This window comes from Myxine glutinosa, chromosome 1, assembly GCF_964187855.1.
Source record: "Myxine glutinosa chromosome 1, kmMyxGlut1.1, whole genome shotgun sequence".
In the NCBI taxonomy this organism is placed as follows: Eukaryota; Metazoa; Chordata; class Myxini; order Myxiniformes; family Myxinidae; genus Myxine; species Myxine glutinosa.
The window spans coordinates 331166579-331187933 of NC_136261.1; the positions used below are offsets into that span (position 1 = coordinate 331166579).

Below are 21355 nucleotides of genomic sequence, written 5' to 3' on the forward strand. Positions count from 1 at the left end.
AAAGGTCGGATGAAAAGGATGTGAACTGCTGATTTTTTCAGATGAAAATTGATGATTTTAGAGGTTTGACCTTGAGTTAACCTTTGACCTTTTGACCTCAAAAATAGTTGGTTTTCAAATTTAGTGACTCAATGTGCAAATGTTCTTCAATTTCCTCAAAGTCTTTGGGATGAACGATGACGTGTCGAGGTTGTTAAAAATAACAATCATGTCAGGAGTGGGATTTGAACCCACGCCTCCAGGGGAGACTGTGACCTTGAACGCAGCACCTTGAACTGCTCGGCCATCCTGACTTCTTAGTCTCATGGAATGTCAGAATTATGGAAAGTATAATTATTCATAGTAGAGTGAAAATTATTTTGAGAAAAACAAGTTACACACCCGCAGCAGACCCAAACGACTATTTATAAAAAGCAGACGTCATGCAGAGCACGACACTTGCAAAATCCACCCCCACCGCCCCAAAAAAGGTTGCCATTGATCCATCAAATTGTCCATTTCATCAAGATTAAAATTGACGATCTTGATCAAAGCTCGGATTAATAGGATGTGAAGCGATGATTTTTTCAGATGAAAATTGATGATTTTAGAGGTTTGACCTTGAGTTAACCTTTGACCTTTTGACCTCAAAACGAGTTGGTTTTCAAATTTAGTGACTCATTGCGCAAATGTTCTTCAATTTCCTCAAAGTCTTTGGGATGAACGATGACGTCTCGAGGTTGTTAAAAATAATAATCATGTCAGGAGTGGGATTCAAACAAATGTCTCCAGAGGAGACTGCGACCTGAACGCAGCACCTTGGACCCCTCGGCCATCCTGAGTTCTTAGTCTCATGGAATGTCAGAATTATGGAAAGTATAATTATTCATAGTAGAGTGAAAATTATTTTGAGAAAAACAAGTTACACACCCGCAGCAGACCCAAACGACTAATTATAAAAAGCAGACGTCATGCAGAGCACGACACTTGCAAAATACACCCCCACCGCCCCAAAAAAGGTTGCCATTGATCCATCAAATTGTCCATTTCATCAAGATTAAAGTTGACGATCTTGATCAAAGGTCGGATTAATAGGATGTGAAGCGATGATTTTTTCAGATGAAAATTGATGATTTTAGAGGTTTGACCTTGAGTTAACCTTTGACCTTTTGACCTCAAAACGAGTTGGTTTTCAAATTTAGTGACTCAATGTGCAAATGTTCTTCAATTTCCTCAAAGTCTTTGGGATGAACGATGACGTCTCGAGGTTGTTAAAAATAACAATCATGTCAGGAGTGGGATTTGAACCCACGCCTCCAGAGGAGAATCTGCGATCTGCGACCCTGCGACCTTAACGCAGCGCCTTAGACCGCTCGGCCATCCTGACTACAAAGTCTCATTAAGCGTCAGAATTATGGAAAGTATCATTATTCATAGTAGAGTGAAAATTATTTTGAGAAAAACAAGTTGCACACACGCAGCAGACCCAAATGACTAATTATGAAAAGAAGACGTCATGCAGAGCACGACACTTGCAAAATCCACCCCCACCGCCCCAAAAAAGGTTGCCATTGATCCATCAAATTGTCCATTTCATCAAGATTAAAATTGACGATCTTGATCAAAGGTCGGATGAAAAGGATGTGAATTGCTGATTTTTTCAGATGAAAATTGATGATTTTAGAGGTTTGACCTTGAGTTAACCTTTGACCTTTTGACCTCAAAAATAGTTGGTTTTCAAATTTAGTGACTCAATGTGCAAATGTTCTTCAATTTCCTCAAAGTCTTTGGGATGAACGATGACGTGTCGAGGTTGTTAAAAATAACAATCATGTCAGGAGTGGGATTTGAACCCACGCCTCCAGGGGAGACTGTGACCTTGAACGCAGAGCCTTGGACTGCTCAGCCATCCTGACTTTTTAGTTTCATGAAATGTCAGAATTATGGAAAGTATAATTATTCATAGTAGAGTGAAAATTATTTTGAGAAAAACAAGTTACACACCCGCAGCAGACCCAAACGACTAATTATAAAAAGAAGACGTCATGCAGAGCACGACACTTGCAAAATCCACCCCCACCGCCCCAAAAAAGGTTGCCATTGATCCATCAAATTGTCCATTTCATCAAGATTAAAATTGACGATCTTGATCAAAGGTCGGATGAAAAGGATGTGAACTGCTGATTTTTTCAGATGAAAATTGATGATTTTAGAGGTTTGACCTTGAGTTAACCTTTGACCTTTTGACCTCAAAAATAGTTGGTTTTCAAATTTAGTGACTCAATGTGCAAATGTTCTTCAATTTCCTCAAAGTCTTTGGGATGAACGATGACGTGTCGAGGTTGTTAAAAATAACAATCATGTCAGGAGTGGGATTCAAACAAACGTCTCCAGAGGAGACTGCGACCTGAACGCAGCACCTTGGACCACTCGGCCATCCTGACTTCTTAGTCTCATGGAATGTCAGAATTATGGAAAGTATAATTACTCATAGTAGAGTGAAAATTATTTTGAGAAAAACAAGTTACACACCCGCAGCAGACCCAAACGACTAATTATAAAAAGCAGACGTCATGCAGAGCACGACACTTGCAAAATCCACCCCCACCGCCCCAAAAAAGGTTGCCATTGATCCATCAAATTGTCCATTTCATCAAGATTAAAGTTGACGATCTTGATCAAAGCTCAGGTTAACCGGATGTAAAGTGACGATTTTTCAGATGAAAATTGATGATTTTAGAGGTTTGACCTTGAGTTTACCTATGACCGTTTGACCTCAAAAATAGTTGGTTTTCCAATTTAGTGACTCAATGTGCAAATGTTCTTCAATTTCCTCAAGGACTTTGGGATGAACGATGACGTCTTGAGGTTGTTAAAAATAACAATCATGTCAGGAGTGGGATTCGAACCCACGCCTCCAGAGGAGACTGCGACCTGAACGCAGCGCCTTGGACCGCTCGGCCATCCTGACTTCTTTGTTGCATGAAACGTCAGAATTATGGAAAGTATAATTATTCATTGTAGAGTGAAAATTATTTTGAGAAAAACAAGTTACACACCCGCAGCAGACCCAAACGACTAATTATAAAAAGAAGACGTCATGCAGAGCACGACACTTGCAAAATCCACCCCCACCACCCCCAAAAAAGGTTGCCATTGATCCATCAAATTGTCCATTTCATCAAGATTAAAATTGACGATCTTTATCAAAGCTCGGGTTAACAGGATGTGAAGTGATGATTTTTCAGATGAAAATTGATGATTTTAGAGGTTTGACCTTGAGTTAACCTTTGACCTTTTGACCTCAAAAATAGTTGGTTTTCAAATTTAGTGACTCAATGTGCAAATGTTCTTCAATTTCCTCAAAGTCTTTGGGATGAACGATGACGTGTCGAGGTTGTTAAAAATAACAATCATGTCAGGAGTGGGATTCAAACAAACGTCTCCAGAGGAGACTGCGACCTGAACGCAGCACCTTGGACCACTCGGCCATCCTGAGTTCTTAGTCTCATGGAATGTCAGAATTATGGAAAGTATAATTATTCATAGTAGAGTGAAAATTATTTTGAGAAAAACAAGTTACACACCCGCAGCAGACCCAAACGACTAATTATAAAAAGCAGACGTCATGCAGAGCACGACACTTGCAAAATACACCCCCACCGCCCCAAAAAAGGTTGCCATTGATCCATCAAATTGTCCATTTCATCAAGATTAAAGTTGACGATCTTGATCAAAGCTCAGGTTAACCGGATGTAAAGTGACGAATTTTCAGATGAAAATTGATGATTTTAGAGGTTTGGCCTTGAGTTTACCTATGACCATTTGACCTCAAAAATAGTTGGTTTTCCAATTTAGTGACTCAATGTGCAAATGTTCTTCAATTTCCTCAAGGACTTTGGGATGAACGATGACGTCTTGAGGTTGTTAAAAACAACAATCATGTCAGGAGTGGGATTCGAACCCACGCCTCCAGAGGAGACTGCGACCTGAACGCAGCGCCTTGGACCCCTCGGCCATCCTGACTTCTTTGTTGCATGAAACGTCAGAATTATGGAAAGTATAATTATTCATTGTAGAGTGAAAATTATTTTGAGAAAAACAAGTTACACACCCGCAGCAGACCCAAACGACTAATTATAAAAAGAAGACGTCATGCAGAGCACGACACTTGCAAAATCCACCCCCACCGCCCCAAAAAAGGTTGCCATTGATCCATCAAATTGTCCATTTCATCAAGATTAAAATTGACGATCTTGATCAAAGGTCGGATGAAAAGGATGTGAATTGCTGATTTTTTCAGATGAAAATTGATGATTTTAGAGGTTTGACCTTGAGTTAACCTTTGACCTTTTGACCTCAAAAATAGTTGGTTTTCAAATTTAGTGACTCAATGTGCAAATGTTCTTCAATTTCCTCAAAGTGTTTGGGATGAACGATGACGTCTCGAGGTTGTTAAAAATAATAATCATGTCAGGAGTGGGATTTGAACCCACGCCTCCAGAGGAGACTGCGACCTTAACGCAGCGCCTTAGACCGCTCGGCCATCCTGACTACATAGTCTCATTAAGCGTCAGAATTATGGAAAGTATCATTATTCATAGTAGAGTGAAAATTATTTTGAGAAAAACAAGTTACACACCCGCAGCAGACCCAAACGACTAATTATAAAAAGCAGACGTCATGCAGAGCACGACACTTGCAAAATACACCCCCACCGCCCCAAAAAAGGTTGCCATTGATCCATCAAATTGTCCATTTCATCAAGATTAAAGTTGACGATCTTGATCAAAGGTCGGATTAATAGGATGTGAAGCGATGATTTTTTCAGATGAAAATTGATGATTTTAGAGGTTTGACCTTGAGTTAACCTTTGACCTTTTGACCTCAAAACGAGTTGGTTTTCAAATTTAGTGACTCAATGTGCAAATGTTCTTCAATTTCCTCAAAGTCTTTGGGATGAACGATGACGTCTCGAGGTTGTTAAAAATAACAATCATGTCAGGAGTGGGATTTGAACCCACGCCTCCAGAGGAGAATCTGCGATCTGCGACCCTGCGACCTTAACGCAGCGCCTTAGACCGCTCGGCCATCCTGACTACAAAGTCTCATTAAGCGTCAGAATTATGGAAAGTATCATTATTCATAGTAGAGTGAAAATTATTTTGAGAAAAACAAGTTGCACACACGCAGCAGACCCAAATGACTAATTATGAAAAGAAGACGTCATGCAGAGCACGACACTTGCAAAATCCACCCCCACCGCCCCAAAAAAGGTTGCCATTGATCCATCAAATTGTCCATTTCATCAAGATTAAAATTGACGATCTTGATCAAAGGTCGGATGAAAAGGATGTGAATTGCTGATTTTTTCAGATGAAAATTGATGATTTTAGAGGTTTGACCTTGAGTTAACCTTTGACCTTTTGACCTCAAAAATAGTTGGTTTTCAAATTTAGTGACTCAATGTGCAAATGTTCTTCAATTTCCTCAAAGTCTTTGGGATGAACGATGACGTGTCGAGGTTGTTAAAAATAACAATCATGTCAGGAGTGGGATTTGAACCCACGCCTCCAGGGGAGACTGTGACCTTGAACGCAGAGCCTTGGACTGCTCAGCCATCCTGACTTTTTAGTTTCATGAAATGTCAGAATTATGGAAAGTATAATTATTCATAGTAGAGTGAAAATTATTTTGAGAAAAACAAGTTACACACCCGCAGCAGACCCAAACGACTAATTATAAAAAGAAGACGTCATGCAGAGCACGACACTTGCAAAATCCACCCCCACCGCCCCAAAAAAGGTTGCCATTGATCCATCAAATTGTCCATTTCATCAAGATTAAAATTGACGATCTTGATCAAAGGTCGGATGAAAAGGATGTGAACTGCTGATTTTTTCAGATGAAAATTGATGATTTTAGAGGTTTGACCTTGAGTTAACCTTTGACCTTTTGACCTCAAAAATAGTTGGTTTTCAAATTTAGTGACTCAATGTGCAAATGTTCTTCAATTTCCTCAAAGTCTTTGGGATGAACGATGACGTGTCGAGGTTGTTAAAAATAACAATCATGTCAGGAGTGGGATTCAAACAAACGTCTCCAGAGGAGACTGCGACCTGAACGCAGCACCTTGGACCACTCGGCCATCCTGACTTCTTAGTCTCATGGAATGTCAGAATTATGGAAAGTATAATTACTCATAGTAGAGTGAAAATTATTTTGAGAAAAACAAGTTACACACCCGCAGCAGACCCAAACGACTAATTATAAAAAGCAGACGTCATGCAGAGCACGACACTTGCAAAATCCACCCCCACCGCCCCAAAAAAGGTTGCCATTGATCCATCAAATTGTCCATTTCATCAAGATTAAAGTTGACGATCTTGATCAAAGCTCAGGTTAACCGGATGTAAAGTGACGATTTTTCAGATGAAAATTGATGATTTTAGAGGTTTGACCTTGAGTTTACCTATGACCGTTTGACCTCAAAAATAGTTGGTTTTCCAATTTAGTGACTCAATGTGCAAATGTTCTTCAATTTCCTCAAGGACTTTGGGATGAACGATGACGTCTTGAGGTTGTTAAAAATAACAATCATGTCAGGAGTGGGATTCGAACCCACGCCTCCAGAGGAGACTGCGACCTGAACGCAGCGCCTTGGACCGCTCGGCCATCCTGACTTCTTTGTTGCATGAAACGTCAGAATTATGGAAAGTATAATTATTCATTGTAGAGTGAAAATTATTTTGAGAAAAACAAGTTACACACCCGCAGCAGACCCAAACGACTAATTATAAAAAGAAGACGTCATGCAGAGCACGACACTTGCAAAATCCACCCCCACCACCCCCAAAAAAGGTTGCCATTGATCCATCAAATTGTCCATTTCATCAAGATTAAAATTGACGATCTTTATCAAAGCTCGGGTTAACAGGATGTGAAGTGATGATTTTTCAGATGAAAATTGATGATTTTAGAGGTTTGACCTTGAGTTAACCTTTGACCTTTTGACCTCAAAAATAGTTGGTTTTCAAATTTAGTGACTCAATGTGCAAATGTTCTTCAATTTCCTCAAAGTGTTTGGGATGAACGATGACGTCTCGAGGTTGTTAAAAATAATAATCATGTCAGGAGTGGGATTTGAACCCACGCCTCCAGAGGAGATCTGCGACCCTGCGACCTTAACGCAGCGCCTTAGACCGCTCGGCCATCCTGACTACAAAGTCTCATTAAGCGTCAGAATTATGGAAAGTATCATTATTCATAGTAGAGTGAAAATTATTTTGAGAAAAACAAGTTGCACACACGCAGCAGACCCAAATGACTAATTATGAAAAGAAGACGTCATGCAGAGCACGACACTTGCAAAATCCACCCCCACCGCCCCAAAAAAGGTTGCCATTGATCCATCAAATTGTCCATTTCATCAAGATTAAAATTGACGATCTTGATCAAAGGTCGGATGAAAAGGATGTGAATTGCTGATTTTTTCAGATGAAAATTGATGATTTTAGAGGTTTGACCTTGAGTTAACCTTTGACCTTTTGACCTCAAAAATAGTTGGTTTTCAAATTTAGTGACTCAATGTGCAAATGTTCTTCAATTTCCTCAAAGTCTTTGGGATGAACGATGACGTGTCGAGGTTGTTAAAAATAACAATCATGTCAGGAGTGGGATTTGAACCCACGCCTCCAGGGGAGACTGTGACCTTGAACGCAGAGCCTTGGACTGCTCAGCCATCCTGACTTTTTAGTTTCATGAAATGTCAGAATTATGGAAAGTATAATTATTCATAGTAGAGTGAAAATTATTTTGAGAAAAACAAGTTACACACCCGCAGCAGACCCAAACGACTAATTATAAAAAGAAGACGTCATGCAGAGCACGACACTTGCAAAATCCACCCCCACCGCCCCAAAAAAGGTTGCCATTGATCCATCAAATTGTCCATTTCATCAAGATTAAAATTGACGATCTTGATCAAAGGTCGGATGAAAAGGATGTGAACTGCTGATTTTTTCAGATGAAAATTGATGATTTTAGAGGTTTGACCTTGAGTTAACCTTTGACCTTTTGACCTCAAAAATAGTTGGTTTTCAAATTTAGTGACTCAATGTGCAAATGTTCTTCAATTTCCTCAAGGACTTTGGGATGAACGATGACGTCTCGAGGTTGTTAAAAATAGCAATCATGTCAGGAGTGGGATTCGAACCCACGCCTCCAGGGGAGACTGTGACCTTGAACGCAGCACCTTGGACCGTTCGGCCATCCTGACTTCTTAGTCTCATGGAATGTCAGAATTATGGAAAGTATAATTATTCATAGTAGAGTGAAAATTATTTTGAGAAAAACAAGTTACACACCCGCAGCAGACCCAAACGACTAATTATAAAAAGCAGACGTCATGGAGAGCACGACACTTGCAAAATACACCCCCACCGCCCCAAAAAAGGTTGCCATTGATCCATCAAATTGTCCATTTCATCAAGATTAAAGTTGACGATCTTGATCAAAGCTCAGGTTAACCGGATGTAAAGTGACGATTTTTCAGATGAAAATTGATGATTTTAGAGGTTTGACCTTGAGTTTACCTATGACCGTTTGACCTCAAAAATAGTTGGTTTTCCAATTTAGTGACTCAATGTGCAAATGTTCTTCAATTTCCTCAAGGACTTTGGGATGAACGATGACGTCTCGAGGTTGTTAAAAATAGCAATCATGTCAGGAGTGGGATTCGAACCCACGCCTCCAGAGGAGACTGCGACCTGAACGCAGCGCCTTGGACCACTCGGCCATCCTGACCTCTTTGTCGCATGAAACGTCAGAATTATGGAAAGTATAATTATTCATTGTAGAGTGAAAATTATTTTGAGAAAAACAAGTTACACACCCGCAGCAGACCCAAACGACTAATTATAAAAAGCAGACGTCATGCAGAGCACGACACTTGCAAAATACACCCCCACCGCCCCAAAAAAGGTTGCCATTGATCCATCAAATTGTCCATTTCATCAAGATTAAAGTTGACGATCTTGATCAAAGCTCAGGTTAACCGGATGTAAAGTGACGATTTTTCAGATGAAAATTGATGATTTTAGAGGTTTGACCTTGAGTTTACCTATGACCATTTGACCTCAAAAATAGTTGGTTTTCCAATTTAGTGACTCAATGTGCAAATGTTCTTCAATTTCCTCAAGGACTTTGGGATGAACGATGACGTCTTGAGGTTGTTAAAAATAACAATCATGTCAGGAGTGGGATTCGAACCCACGCCTCCAGAGGAGAACTGTGACCTGAACGCAGCGCCTTGTACCGCTCAGCCATCCTGACCTCTTTGTTGCATGAAACGTCAGAATTATGGAAAGTATAATTATTCATTGTAGAGTGAAAATTATTTTGAGAAAAACAAGTTACACACCCGCAGCAGACCCAAACGACTAATTATAAAAAGCAGACGTCATGCAGAGCACGACACTTGCAAAATCCACCCCCACCGCCCCAAAAAAGGTTGCCATTGATCCATCAAATTGTCCATTTCATCAAGATTAAAATTGACGATCTTGATCAAAGCTCGGATTAATAGGATGTGAAGCGATGATTTTTTCAGATGAAAATTGATGATTTTAGAGGTTTGACCTTGAGTTAACCTTTGACCTTTTGACCTCAAAACGAGTTGGTTTTCAAATTTAGTGACTCAATGTGCAAATGTTCTTCAATTTCCTCAAAGTCTTTGGGATGAACGATGACGTCTCGAGGTTGTTAAAAATAACAATCATGTCAGGAGTGGGATTTGAACCCACGCCTCCAGAGGAGACTGCGACCTTAACGCAGCGCCTTAGACCGCTCGGCCATCCTGACTACAAAGTCTCATTAAGCGTCAGAATTATGGAAAGTATCATTATTCATAGTAGAGTGAAAATTATTTTGAGAAAAACAAGTTGCACACACGCAGCAGACCCAAATGACTAATTATGAAAAGAAGACGTCATGCAGAGCACGACACTTGCAAAATCCACCCCCACCGCCCCAAAAAAGGTTGCCATTGATCCATCAAATTGTCCATTTCATCAAGATTAAAATTGACGATCTTGATCAAAGGTCGGATGAAAAGGATGTGAATTGCTGATTTTTTCAGATGAAAATTGATGATTTTAGAGGTTTGACCTTGAGTTAACCTTTGACCTTTTGACCTCAAAAATAGTTGGTTTTCAAATTTAGTGACTCAATGTGCAAATGTTCTTCAATTTCCTCAAAGTCTTTGGGATGAACGATGACGTGTCGAGGTTGTTAAAAATAACAATCATGTCAGGAGTGGGATTTGAACCCACGCCTCCAGGGGAGACTGTGACCTTGAACGCAGAGCCTTGGACTGCTCAGCCATCCTGACTTTTTAGTTTCATGAAATGTCAGAATTATGGAAAGTATAATTATTCATAGTAGAGTGAAAATTATTTTGAGAAAAACAAGTTACACACCCGCAGCAGACCCAAACGACTAATTATAAAAAGAAGACGTCATGCAGAGCACGACACTTGCAAAATCCACCCCCACCGCCCCAAAAAAGGTTGCCATTGATCCATCAAATTGTCCATTTCATCAAGATTAAAATTGACGATCTTGATCAAAGGTCGGATGAAAAGGATGTGAACTGCTGATTTTTTCAGATGAAAATTGATGATTTTAGAGGTTTGACCTTGAGTTAACCTTTGACCTTTTGACCTCAAAAATAGTTGGTTTTCAAATTTAGTGACTCAATGTGCAAATGTTCTTCAATTTCCTCAAAGTCTTTGGGATGAACGATGACGTGTCGAGGTTGTTAAAAATAACAATCATGTCAGGAGTGGGATTTGAACCCACGCCTCCAGGGGAGACTGTGACCTTGAACGCAGCACCTTGGACTGCTCGGCCATCCTGACTTCTTAGTCTCATGGAATGTCAGAATTATGGAAAGTATAATTATTCATAGTAGAGTGAAAATTATTTTGAGAAAAACAAGTTACACACCCGCAGCAGACCCAAACGACTATTTATAAAAAGCAGACGTCATGCAGAGCACGACACTTGCAAAATCCACCCCCACCGCCCCAAAAAAGGTTGCCATTGATCCATCAAATTGTCCATTTCATCAAGATTAAAATTGACGATCTTGATCAAAGCTCGGATTAATAGGATGTGAAGCGATGATTTTTTCAGATGAAAATTGATGATTTTAGAGGTTTGACCTTGAGTTAACCTTTGACCTTTTGACCTCAAAACGAGTTGGTTTTCAAATTTAGTGACTCATTGCGCAAATGTTCTTCAATTTCCTCAAAGTCTTTGGGATGAACGATGACGTCTCGAGGTTGTTAAAAATAATAATCATGTCAGGAGTGGGATTCAAACAAATGTCTCCAGAGGAGACTGCGACCTGAACACAGCACCTTGGACCACTCGGCCATCCTGAGTTCTTAGTCTCATGGAATGTCAGAATTATGGAAAGTATAATTATTCATAGTAGAGTGAAAATTATTTTGAGAAAAACAAGTTACACACCCGCAGCAGACCCAAACGACTAATTATAAAAAGCAGACGTCATGCAGAGCACGACACTTGCAAAATACACCCCCACCGCCCCAAAAAAGGTTGCCATTGATCCATCAAATTGTCCATTTCATCAAGATTAAAGTTGACGATCGTGATCAAAGCTCAGGTTAACCGGATGTAAAGCGACGAATTTTCAGATGAAAATTGATGATTTTAGAGGTTTGACCTTGAGTTTACCTATGACCATTTGACCTCAAAAATAGTTGGTTTTCCAATTTAGTGACTCAATGTGCAAATGTTCTTCAATTTCCTCAAGGACTTTGGGATGAACGATGACGTCTTGAGGTTGTTAAAAACAACAATCATGTCAGGAGTGGGATTCGAACCCACGCCTCCAGAGGAGACTGCGACCTGAACACAGCGCCTTGGACCCCTCGGCCATCCTGACTTCTTTGTTGCATGAGAACGTCAGAATTATGGAAAGTATAATTATTCATTGTAGAGTGAAAATTATTTTGAGAAAAACAAGTTACACACCCGCAGCAGACCCAAACGACTAATTATAAAAAGAAGACGTCATGCAGAGCACGACACTTGCAAAATCCACCCCCACCGCCCCAAAAAAGGTTGCCATTGATCCATCAAATTGTCCATTTCATCAAGATTAAAATTGACGATCTTGATCAAAGGTCGGATGAAAAGGATGTGAATTGCTGATTTTTTCAGATGAAAATTGATGATTTTAGAGGTTTGACCTTGAGTTAACCTTTGACCTTTTGACCTCAAAAATAGTTGGTTTTCAAATTTAGTGACTCAATGTGCAAATGTTCTTCAATTTCCTCAAAGTGTTTGGGATGAACGATGACGTCTCGAGGTTGTTAAAAATAATAATCATGTCAGGAGTGGGATTTGAACCCACGCCTCCAGAGGAGACTGCGACCTTAACGCAGCGCCTTAGACCGCTCGGCCATCCTGACTACATAGTCTCATTAAGCGTCAGAATTATGGAAAGTATCATTATTCATAGTAGAGTGAAAATTATTTTGAGAAAAACAAGTTACACACCCGCAGCAGACCCAAACGACTAATTATAAAAAGCAGACGTCATGCAGAGCACGACACTTGCAAAATACACCCCCACCGCCCCAAAAAAGGTTGCCATTGATCCATCAAATTGTCCATTTCATCAAGATTAAAGTTGACGATCTTGATCAAAGCTCAGGTTAACCGGATGTAAAGTGACGATTTTTCAGATGAAAATTGATGATTTTAGAGGTTTGACCTTGAGTTTACCTATGACCATTTGACCTCAAAAATAGTTGGTTTTCCAATTTAGTGACTCAATGTGCAAATGTTCTTCAATTTCCTTAAGGACTTTGGGATGAACGATGACGTCTTGAGGTTGTTAAAAATAACAATCATGTCAGGAGTGGGATTCGAACCCACGCCTCCAGAGGAGACTGCGACCTGAACGCAGCGCCTTGGACCGCCTCAGCCATCCTGACCTCTTTGTTGCATGAAACGTCAGAATTATGGAAAGTATAATTATTCATTGTAGAGTGAAAATTATTTTGAGAAAAACAAGTTACACACCCGCAGCAGACCCAAACGACTAATTATAAAAAGAAGACGTCATGCAGAGCACGACACTTGCAAAATCCACCCCCACCGCCCCAAAAAAGGTTGCCATTGATCCATCAAATTGTCCATTTCATCAAGATTAAAATTGACGATCTTGATCAAAGCTCGGATTAATAGGATGTGAAGCGATGATTTTTTCAGATGAAAATTGATGATTTTAGAGGTTTGACCTTGAGTTAACCTTTGACCTTTTGACCTCCAAACGAGTTGGTTTTCAAATTTAGTGACTCAATGTGCAAATGTTCTTCAATTTCCTCAAAGTCTTTGGGATGAACGATGACGTCTCGAGGTTGTTAAAAATAACAATCATGTCAGGAGTGGGATTTGAACCCACGCCTCCAGAGGAGATCTGCGACCCTGCGACCTTAACGCAGCGCCTTAGACCGCTCGGCCATCCTGACTACAAAGTCTCATTAAGCGTCAGAATTATGGAAAGTATCATTATTCATAGTAGAGTGAAAATTATTTTGAGAAAAACAAGTTGCACACACGCAGCAGACCCAAATGACTAATTATGAAAAGAAGACGTCATGCAGAGCACGACACTTGCAAAATCCACCCCCACCGCCCCAAAAAAGGTTGCCATTGATCCATCAAATTGTCCATTTCATCAAGATTAAAATTGACGATCTTGATCAAAGGTCGGATGAAAAGGATGTGAATTGCTGATTTTTTCAGATGAAAATTGATGATTTTAGAGGTTTGACCTTGAGTTAACCTTTGACCTTTTGACCTCAAAAATAGTTGGTTTTCAAATTTAGTGACTCAATGTGCAAATGTTCTTCAATTTCCTCAAAGTGTTTGGGATGAACGATGACGTCTCGAGGTTGTTAAAAATAATAATCATGTCAGGAGTGGGATTTGAACCCACGCCTCCAGAGGAGACTGTGACCTTAACGCAGCGCCTTAGACCGCTCGGCCATCCTGACTACATAGTCTCATTAAGCGTCAGAATTATGGAAAGTATAATTATTCATTGTAGAGTGAAAATTATTTTGAGAAAAACAAGTTACACACCCGCAGCAGACCCAAACGACTAATTATAAAAAGAAGACGTCATGCAGAGCACGACACTTGCAAAATCCACCCCCACCGCCCCAAAAAAGGTTGCCATTGATCCATCAAATTGTCCATTTCATCAAGATTAAAATTGACGATCTTGATCAAAGGTCGGATGAAAAGGATGTGAATTGCTGATTTTTTCAGATGAAAATTGATGATTTTAGAGGTTTGACCTTGAGTTAACCTTTGACCTTTTGACCTCAAAAATAGTTGGTTTTCAAATTTAGTGACTCAATGTGCAAATGTTCTTCAATTTCCTCAAAGTGTTTGGGATGAACGATGACGTCTCGAGGTTGTTAAAAATAATAATCATGTCAGGAGTGGGATTTGAACCCACGCCTCCAGAGGAGACTGCGACCTTAACACAGCGCCTTAGACCGCTCGGCCATCCTGACTACATAGTCTCATTAAGCGTCAGAATTATGGAAAGTATCATTAATTCATAGTAGAGTGAAAATTATTTTGAGAAAAACAAGTTACACACCCGCAGCAGACCCAAACGACTAATTATAAAAAGCAGACGTCATGCAGAGCACGACACTTGCAAAATACACCCCCACCGCCCCAAAAAAGGTTGCCATTGATCCATCAAATTGTCCATTTCATCAAGATTAAAGTTGACGATCTTGATCAAAGCTCAGGTTAACCGGATGTAAAGTGACGATTTTTCAGATGAAAATTGATGATTTTAGAGGTTTGACCTTGAGTTTACCTATGACCATTTGACCTCAAAAATAGTTGGTTTTCCAATTTAGTGACTCAATGTGCAAATGTTCTTCAATTTCCTCAAGGACTTTGGGATGAACGATGACGTCTTGAGGTTGTTAAAAATAACAATCATGTCAGGAGTGGGATTCGAACCCACGCCTCCAGAGGAGACTGCGACCTGAACGCAGCGCCTTGGACCGCCTCAGCCATCCTGACCTCTTTGTTGCATGAAATGTCAGAATTATGGAAAGAATAATTATTCATTGTAGAGTGAAAATTATTTTGAGAAAAACAAGTTACACACCCGCAGCAGACCCAAACGACTAATTATAAAAAGAAGACGTCATGCAGAGCACGACACTTGCAAAATCCACCCCCACCGCCCCAAAAAAGGTTGCCATTGATCCATCAAATTGTCCATTTCATCAAGATTAAAATTGACGATCTTGATCAAAGCTCGGATTAATAGGATGTGAAGCGATGATTTTTTCAGATGAAAATTGATGATTTTAGAGGTTTGACCTTGAGTTAACCTTTGACCTTTTGACCTCAAAACGAGTTGGTTTTCAAATTTAGTGACTCAATGTGCAAATGTTCTTCAATTTCCTCAAAGTCTTTGGGATGAACGATGACGTCTCGAGGTTGTTAAAAATAACAATCATGTCAGGAGTGGGATTTGAACCCACGCCTCCAGAGGAGATCTGCGACCCTGCGACCTTAACGCAGCGCCTTAGACCGCTCGGCCATCCTGACTACAAAGTCTCATGAAACGTCAGAATTATGGAAAGTATAATTATTCATTGTAGAGTGAAAATTATTTTGAGAAAAACAAGTTACACACCCGCAGCAGACCCAAACGACTAATTATAAAAAGAAGACGTCATGCAGAGCACGACACTTGCAAAATCCACCCCCACCGCCCCAAAAAAGGTTGCCATTGATCCATCAAATTGTCCATTTCATCAAGATTAAAATTGACGATCTTGATCAAAGGTCGGATGAAAAGGATGTGAATTGCTGATTTTTTCAGATGAAAATTGATGATTTTAGAGGTTTGACCTTGAGTTAACCTTTGACCTTTTGACCTCAAAAATAGTTGGTTTTCAAATTTAGTGACTCAATGTGCAAATGTTCTTCAATTTCCTCAAAGTCTTTGGGATGAACGATGACGTGTCGAGGTTGTTAAAAATAACAATCATGTCAGGAGTGGGATTTGAACCCACGCCTCCAGGGGAGACTGTGACCTTGAACGCAGAGCCTTGGACTGCTCAGCCATCCTGACTTTTTAGTTTCATGAAATGTCAGAATTATGGAAAGTATAATTATTCATAGTAGAGTGAAAATTATTTTGAGAAAAACAAGTTACACACCCGCAGCAGACCCAAACGACTAATTATAAAAAGAAGACGTCATGCAGAGCACGACACTTGCAAAATCCACCCCCACCGCCCCAAAAAAGGTTGCCATTGATCCATCAAATTGTCCATTTCATCAAGATTAAAATTGACGATCTTGATCAAAGGTCGGATGAAAAGGATGTGAACTGCTGATTTTTTCAGATGAAAATTGATGATTTTAGAGGTTTGACCTTGAGTTAACCTTTGACCTTTTGACCTCAAAAATAGTTGGTTTTCAAATTTAGTGACTCAATGTGCAAATGTTCTTCAATTTCCTCAAAGTCTTTGGGATGAACGATGACGTGTCGAGGTTGTTAAAAATAACAATCATGTCAGGAGTGGGATTCAAACAAACGTCTCCAGAGGAGACTGCGACCTGAACGCAGCACCTTGGACCACTCGGCCATCCTGACTTCTTAGTCTCATGGAATGTCAGAATTATGGAAAGTATAATTATTCATTGTAGAGTGAAAATTATTTTGAGAAAAACAAGTTACACACCCGCAGCAGACCCAAACGACTAATTATAAAAAGCAGACGTCATGCAGAGCACGACACTTGCAAAATCCACCCCCACCGCCCCAAAAAAGGTTGCCATTGATCCATCAAATTGTCCATTTCATCAAGATTAAAGTTGACGATCTTGATCAAAGCTCAGGTTAACCGGATGTAAAGTGACGATTTTTCAGATGAAAATTGATGATTTTAGAGGTTTGACCTTGAGTTTACCTATGACCGTTTGACCTCAAAAATAGTTGGTTTTCCAATTTAGTGACTCAATGTGCAAATGTTCGTCAATTTCCTCAAGGACTTTGGGATGAACGATGACGTCTTGAGGTTGTTAAAAATAACAATCATGTCAGGAGTGGGATTCGAACCCACGCCTCCAGAGGAGACTGCGACCTGAACGCAGCGCCTTGGACCGCTCGGCCATCCTGACTTCTTTGTTGCATGAAACGTCAGAATTATGGAAAGTATAATTATTCATTGTAGAGTGAAAATTATTTTGAGAAAAACAAGTTACACACCCGCAGCAGACCCAAACGACTAATTATAAAAAGAAGACGTCATGCAGAGCACGACACTTGCAAAATCCACCCCCACCGCCCCCAAAAAAGGTTGCCATTGATCCATCAAATTGTCCATTTCATCAAGATTAAAATTGACGATCTTGATCAAAGGTCGGATGAAAAGGATGTGAATTGCTGATTTTTTCAGATGAAAATTGATGATTTTAGAGGTTTGACCTTGAGTTAACCTTTGACCTTTTGACCTCAAAAATAGTTGGTTTTCAAATTTAGTGACTCAATGTGCAAATGTTCTTCAATTTCCTCAAAGTCTTTGGGATGAACGATGACGTGTCGAGGTTGTTAAAAATAACAATCATGTCAGGAGTGGGATTTGAACCCACGCCTCCAGGGGAGACTGTGACCTTGAACGCAGAGCCTTGGACTGCTCAGCCATCCTGACTTTTTAGTTTCATGAAATGTCAGAATTATGGAAAGTATAATTATTCATAGTAGAGTGAAAATTATTTTGAGAAAAACAAGTTACACACCCGCAGCAGACCCAAACGACTAATTATAAAAAGAAGACGTCATGCAGAGCACGACACTTGCAAAATCCACCCCCACCGCCCCAAAAAAGGTTGCCATTGATCCATCAAATTGTCCATTTCATCAAGATTAAAATTGACGATCTTGATCAAAGGTCGGATGAAAAGGATGTGAACTGCTGATTTTTTCAGATGAAAATTGATGATTTTAGAGGTTTGACCTTGAGTTAACCTTTGACCTTTTGACCTCAAAAATAGTTGGTTTTCAAATTTAGTGACTCAATGTGCAAATGTTCTTCAATTTCCTCAAAGTCTTTGGGATGAACGATGACGTGTCGAGGTTGTTAAAAATAACAATCATGTCAGGAGTGGGATTCAAACAAACGTCTCCAGAGGAGACTGCGACCTGAACGCAGCACCTTGGACCACTCGGCCATCCTGACTTCTTAGTCTCATGGAATGTCAGAATTATGGAAAGTATAATTATTCATAGTAGAGTGAAAATTATTTTGAGAAAAACAAGTTACACACCCGCAGCAGACCCAAACGACTAATTATAAAAAGCAGACGTCATGCAGAGCACGACACTTGCAAAATCCACCCCCACCGCCCCAAAAAAGGTTGCCATTGATCCATCAAATTGTCCATTTCATCAAGATTAAAGTTGACGATCTTGATCAAAGCTCAGGTTAACCGGATGTAAAGTGACGATTTTTCAGATGAAAATTGATGATTTTAGAGGTTTGACCTTGAGTTTACCTATGACCGTTTGACCTCAAAAATAGTTGGTTTTCCAATTTAGTGACTCAATGTGCAAATGTTCTTCAATTTCCTCAAGGACTTTGGGATGAACGATGACGTCTTGAGGTTGTTAAAAATAACAATCATGTCAGGAGTGGGATTCGAACCCACGCCTCCAGAGGAGACTGCGACCTGAACGCAGCGCCTTGGACCGCTCGGCCATCCTGACTTCTTTGTTGCATGAAACGTCAGAATTATGGAAAGTATAATTATTCATTGTAGAGTGAAAATTATTTTGAGAAAAACAAGTTACACACCCGCAGCAGACCCAAACGACTAATTATAAAAAGAAGACGTCATGCAGAGCACGACACTTGCAAAATCCACCCCCACCGCCCCCAAAAAAGGTTGCCATTGATCCATCAAATTGTCCATTTCATCAAGATTAAAATTGACGATCTTTATCAAAGCTCGGGTTAACAGGATGTGAAGTGATGATTTTTCAGATGAAAATTGATGATTTTAGAGGTTTGACCTTGAGTTAACCTTTGACCTTTTGACCTCAAAAATAGTTGGTTTTCAAATTTAGTGACTCAATGTGCAAATGTTCTTCAATTTCCTCAAAGTGTTTGGGATGAACGATGACGTCTCGAGGTTGTTAAAAATAATAATCATGTCAGGAGTGGGATTTGAACCCACGCCTCCAGAGGAGATCTGCGACCCTGCGACCTTAACGCAGCGCCTTAGACCGCTCGGCCATCCTGACTACAAAGTCTCATTAAGCGTCAGAATTATGGAAAGTATCATTATTCATAGTAGAGTGAAAATTATTTTGAGAAAAACAAGTTGCACACACGCAGCAGACCCAAATGACTAATTATGAAAAGAAGACGTCATGCAGAGCACGACACTTGCAAAATCCACCCCCACCGCCCCAAAAAAGGTTGCCATTGATCCATCAAATTGTCCATTTCATCAAGATTAAAATTGACGATCTTGATCAAAGGTCGGATGAAAAGGATGTGAATTGCTGATTTTTTCAGATGAAAATTGATGATTTTAGAGGTTTGACCTTGAGTTAACCTTTGACCTTTTGACCTCAAAAATAGTTGGTTTTCAAATTTAGTGACTCAATGTGCAAATGTTCTTCAATTTCCTCAAAGTCTTTGGGATGAACGATGACGTGTCGAGGTTGTTAAAAATAACAATCATGTCAGGAGTGGGATTTGAACCCACGCCTCCAGGGGAGACTGTGACCTTGAACGCAGAGCCTTGGACTGCTCAGCCATCCTGACTTTTTAGTTTCATGAAATGTCAGAATTATGGAAAGTATAATTATTCATAGTAGAGTGAAAATTATTTTGAGAAAAACAAGTTACACACCCGCAGCAGACCCAAACGACTAATTATAAAAAGAAGACGTCATGCAGAGCACGACACTTGCAAAATCCACCCCCACCGCCCCAAAAAAGGTTGCCATTGATCCATCAAATTGTCCATTTCATCAAGATTAAAATTGACGATCTTGATCAAAGGTCGGATGAAAAGGATGTGAACTGCTGATTTTTTCAGATGAAAATTGATGATTTTAGAGGTTTGACCTTGAGTTAACCTTTGACCTTTTGACCTCAAAAATAGTTGGTTTTCAAATTTAGTGACTCAATGTGCAAATGTTCTTCAATTTCCTCAAAGTCTTTGGGATGAACGATGACGTGTCGAGGTTGTTAAAAATAACAATCATGTCAGGAGTGGGATTCAAACAAACGTCTCCAGAGGAGACTGCGACCTGAACGCAGCACCTTGGACCACTCGGCCATCCTGACTTCTTAGTCTCATGGAATGTCAGAAATATGGAAAGTATAATTATTCATAGTAGAGTGAAAATTATTTTGAGAAAAACAAGTTACACACCCGCAGCAGACCCAAACGACTAATTATAAAAAGCAGACGTCATGCAGAGCACGACACTTGCAAAATCCACCCCCACCGCCCCAAAAAAGGTTGCCATTGATCCATCAAATTGTCCATTTCATCAAGATTAAAGTTGACGATCTTGATCAAAGCTCAGGTTAACCGGATGTAAAGTGACGATTTTTCAGATGAAAATTGATGATTTTAGAGGTTTGACCTTGAGTTTACCTATGACCGTTTGACCTCAAAAATAGTTGGTTTTCCAATTTAGTGACTCAATGTGCAAATGTTCTTCAATTTCCTCAAGGACTTTGGGATGAACGATGACGTCTTGAGGTTGTTAAAAATAACAATCATGTCAGGAGTGGGATTCGAACCCACGCCTCCAGAGGAGACTTCGACCTGAACGCAGCGCCTTGGACCGCTCGGCCATCCTGACTTCTTTGTTGCATGAAATGTCAGAATTATGGAAAGTATAATTATTCATTGTAGAGTGAAAATTATTTTGAGAAAAACAAGTTACACACCCGCAGCAGACCCAAACGACTAATTATAAAAAGAAGACGTCATGCAGAGCACGACACTTGCAAAATCCACCCCCACCGCCCCCAAAAAAGGTTGCCATTGATCCATCAAATTGTCCATTTCATCAAGATTAAAATTGACGATCTTTATCAAAGCTCGGGTTAACAGGATGTGAAGTGATGATTTTTCAGATGAAAATTGATGATTTTAGAGGTTTGACCTTGAGTTAACCTTTGACCTTTTGACCTCAAAAATAGTTGGTTTTCAAATTTAGTGACTCAATGTGCAAATGTTCTTCAATTTCCTCAAA

The 21355-nt window shown here is 39.9% G+C and overlaps 23 non-coding genes across 23 annotated transcripts; all 23 read right to left on the reverse strand.

Moving 5' to 3' along the window:
- Positions 1–1266: 1266 nt before the first annotated feature.
- Positions 1267–1366, reverse strand: TRNAL-AAG (transfer RNA leucine (anticodon AAG)). Its single transcript is given in 2 exon segments — positions 1267–1313; positions 1329–1366. It is a non-coding gene; the product is annotated as a tRNA-Leu (tRNA).
- Positions 1367–2867: 1501 nt separating this feature from the next.
- TRNAL-CAG (transfer RNA leucine (anticodon CAG)) lies at positions 2868–2950 on the reverse strand. The gene has a single exon. It is a non-coding gene; the product is annotated as a tRNA-Leu (tRNA).
- Positions 2951–3922: 972 nt separating this feature from the next.
- On the reverse strand, positions 3923–4005 carry TRNAL-CAG (transfer RNA leucine (anticodon CAG)). Its single transcript has one exon. It is a non-coding gene; the product is annotated as a tRNA-Leu (tRNA).
- A 445-nt stretch (positions 4006–4450) lies between these two features.
- On the reverse strand, positions 4451–4533 carry TRNAL-CAG (transfer RNA leucine (anticodon CAG)). Its single transcript has one exon. It is a non-coding gene; the product is annotated as a tRNA-Leu (tRNA).
- A 445-nt stretch (positions 4534–4978) lies between these two features.
- On the reverse strand, positions 4979–5078 carry TRNAL-AAG (transfer RNA leucine (anticodon AAG)). Its single transcript is given in 2 exon segments — positions 4979–5025; positions 5041–5078. It is a non-coding gene; the product is annotated as a tRNA-Leu (tRNA).
- A 1501-nt stretch (positions 5079–6579) lies between these two features.
- On the reverse strand, positions 6580–6662 carry TRNAL-CAG (transfer RNA leucine (anticodon CAG)). Its single transcript has one exon. It is a non-coding gene; the product is annotated as a tRNA-Leu (tRNA).
- Positions 6663–7107: 445 nt separating this feature from the next.
- TRNAL-AAG (transfer RNA leucine (anticodon AAG)) lies at positions 7108–7199 on the reverse strand. Its single transcript is given in 2 exon segments — positions 7108–7153; positions 7162–7199. It is a non-coding gene; the product is annotated as a tRNA-Leu (tRNA).
- A 974-nt stretch (positions 7200–8173) lies between these two features.
- TRNAL-CAA (transfer RNA leucine (anticodon CAA)) lies at positions 8174–8257 on the reverse strand. Its single transcript has one exon. It is a non-coding gene; the product is annotated as a tRNA-Leu (tRNA).
- Positions 8258–8701: 444 nt separating this feature from the next.
- Positions 8702–8784, reverse strand: TRNAL-CAG (transfer RNA leucine (anticodon CAG)). The gene has a single exon. It is a non-coding gene; the product is annotated as a tRNA-Leu (tRNA).
- A 444-nt stretch (positions 8785–9228) lies between these two features.
- Positions 9229–9312, reverse strand: TRNAL-CAG (transfer RNA leucine (anticodon CAG)). Its single transcript has one exon. It is a non-coding gene; the product is annotated as a tRNA-Leu (tRNA).
- Positions 9313–9757: 445 nt separating this feature from the next.
- Positions 9758–9840, reverse strand: TRNAL-AAG (transfer RNA leucine (anticodon AAG)). Its single transcript has one exon. It is a non-coding gene; the product is annotated as a tRNA-Leu (tRNA).
- Positions 9841–11870: 2030 nt separating this feature from the next.
- On the reverse strand, positions 11871–11953 carry TRNAL-AAG (transfer RNA leucine (anticodon AAG)). Its single transcript has one exon. It is a non-coding gene; the product is annotated as a tRNA-Leu (tRNA).
- A 446-nt stretch (positions 11954–12399) lies between these two features.
- TRNAL-AAG (transfer RNA leucine (anticodon AAG)) lies at positions 12400–12482 on the reverse strand. Its single transcript has one exon. It is a non-coding gene; the product is annotated as a tRNA-Leu (tRNA).
- A 444-nt stretch (positions 12483–12926) lies between these two features.
- TRNAL-AAG (transfer RNA leucine (anticodon AAG)) lies at positions 12927–13010 on the reverse strand. The gene has a single exon. It is a non-coding gene; the product is annotated as a tRNA-Leu (tRNA).
- Positions 13011–13455: 445 nt separating this feature from the next.
- TRNAL-AAG (transfer RNA leucine (anticodon AAG)) lies at positions 13456–13547 on the reverse strand. Its single transcript is given in 2 exon segments — positions 13456–13501; positions 13510–13547. It is a non-coding gene; the product is annotated as a tRNA-Leu (tRNA).
- A 445-nt stretch (positions 13548–13992) lies between these two features.
- On the reverse strand, positions 13993–14075 carry TRNAL-AAG (transfer RNA leucine (anticodon AAG)). The gene has a single exon. It is a non-coding gene; the product is annotated as a tRNA-Leu (tRNA).
- A 445-nt stretch (positions 14076–14520) lies between these two features.
- Positions 14521–14603, reverse strand: TRNAL-AAG (transfer RNA leucine (anticodon AAG)). Its single transcript has one exon. It is a non-coding gene; the product is annotated as a tRNA-Leu (tRNA).
- Positions 14604–15048: 445 nt separating this feature from the next.
- TRNAL-AAG (transfer RNA leucine (anticodon AAG)) lies at positions 15049–15132 on the reverse strand. The gene has a single exon. It is a non-coding gene; the product is annotated as a tRNA-Leu (tRNA).
- Positions 15133–15577: 445 nt separating this feature from the next.
- On the reverse strand, positions 15578–15669 carry TRNAL-AAG (transfer RNA leucine (anticodon AAG)). Its single transcript is given in 2 exon segments — positions 15578–15623; positions 15632–15669. It is a non-coding gene; the product is annotated as a tRNA-Leu (tRNA).
- A 1501-nt stretch (positions 15670–17170) lies between these two features.
- TRNAL-CAG (transfer RNA leucine (anticodon CAG)) lies at positions 17171–17253 on the reverse strand. The gene has a single exon. It is a non-coding gene; the product is annotated as a tRNA-Leu (tRNA).
- Positions 17254–18755: 1502 nt separating this feature from the next.
- On the reverse strand, positions 18756–18838 carry TRNAL-CAG (transfer RNA leucine (anticodon CAG)). The gene has a single exon. It is a non-coding gene; the product is annotated as a tRNA-Leu (tRNA).
- Positions 18839–19283: 445 nt separating this feature from the next.
- Positions 19284–19375, reverse strand: TRNAL-AAG (transfer RNA leucine (anticodon AAG)). The gene is given in 2 exon segments: positions 19284–19329; positions 19338–19375. It is a non-coding gene; the product is annotated as a tRNA-Leu (tRNA).
- Positions 19376–20876: 1501 nt separating this feature from the next.
- Positions 20877–20959, reverse strand: TRNAL-CAG (transfer RNA leucine (anticodon CAG)). The gene has a single exon. It is a non-coding gene; the product is annotated as a tRNA-Leu (tRNA).
- Between the last annotated feature and the right edge of the window lie 396 nt (positions 20960–21355).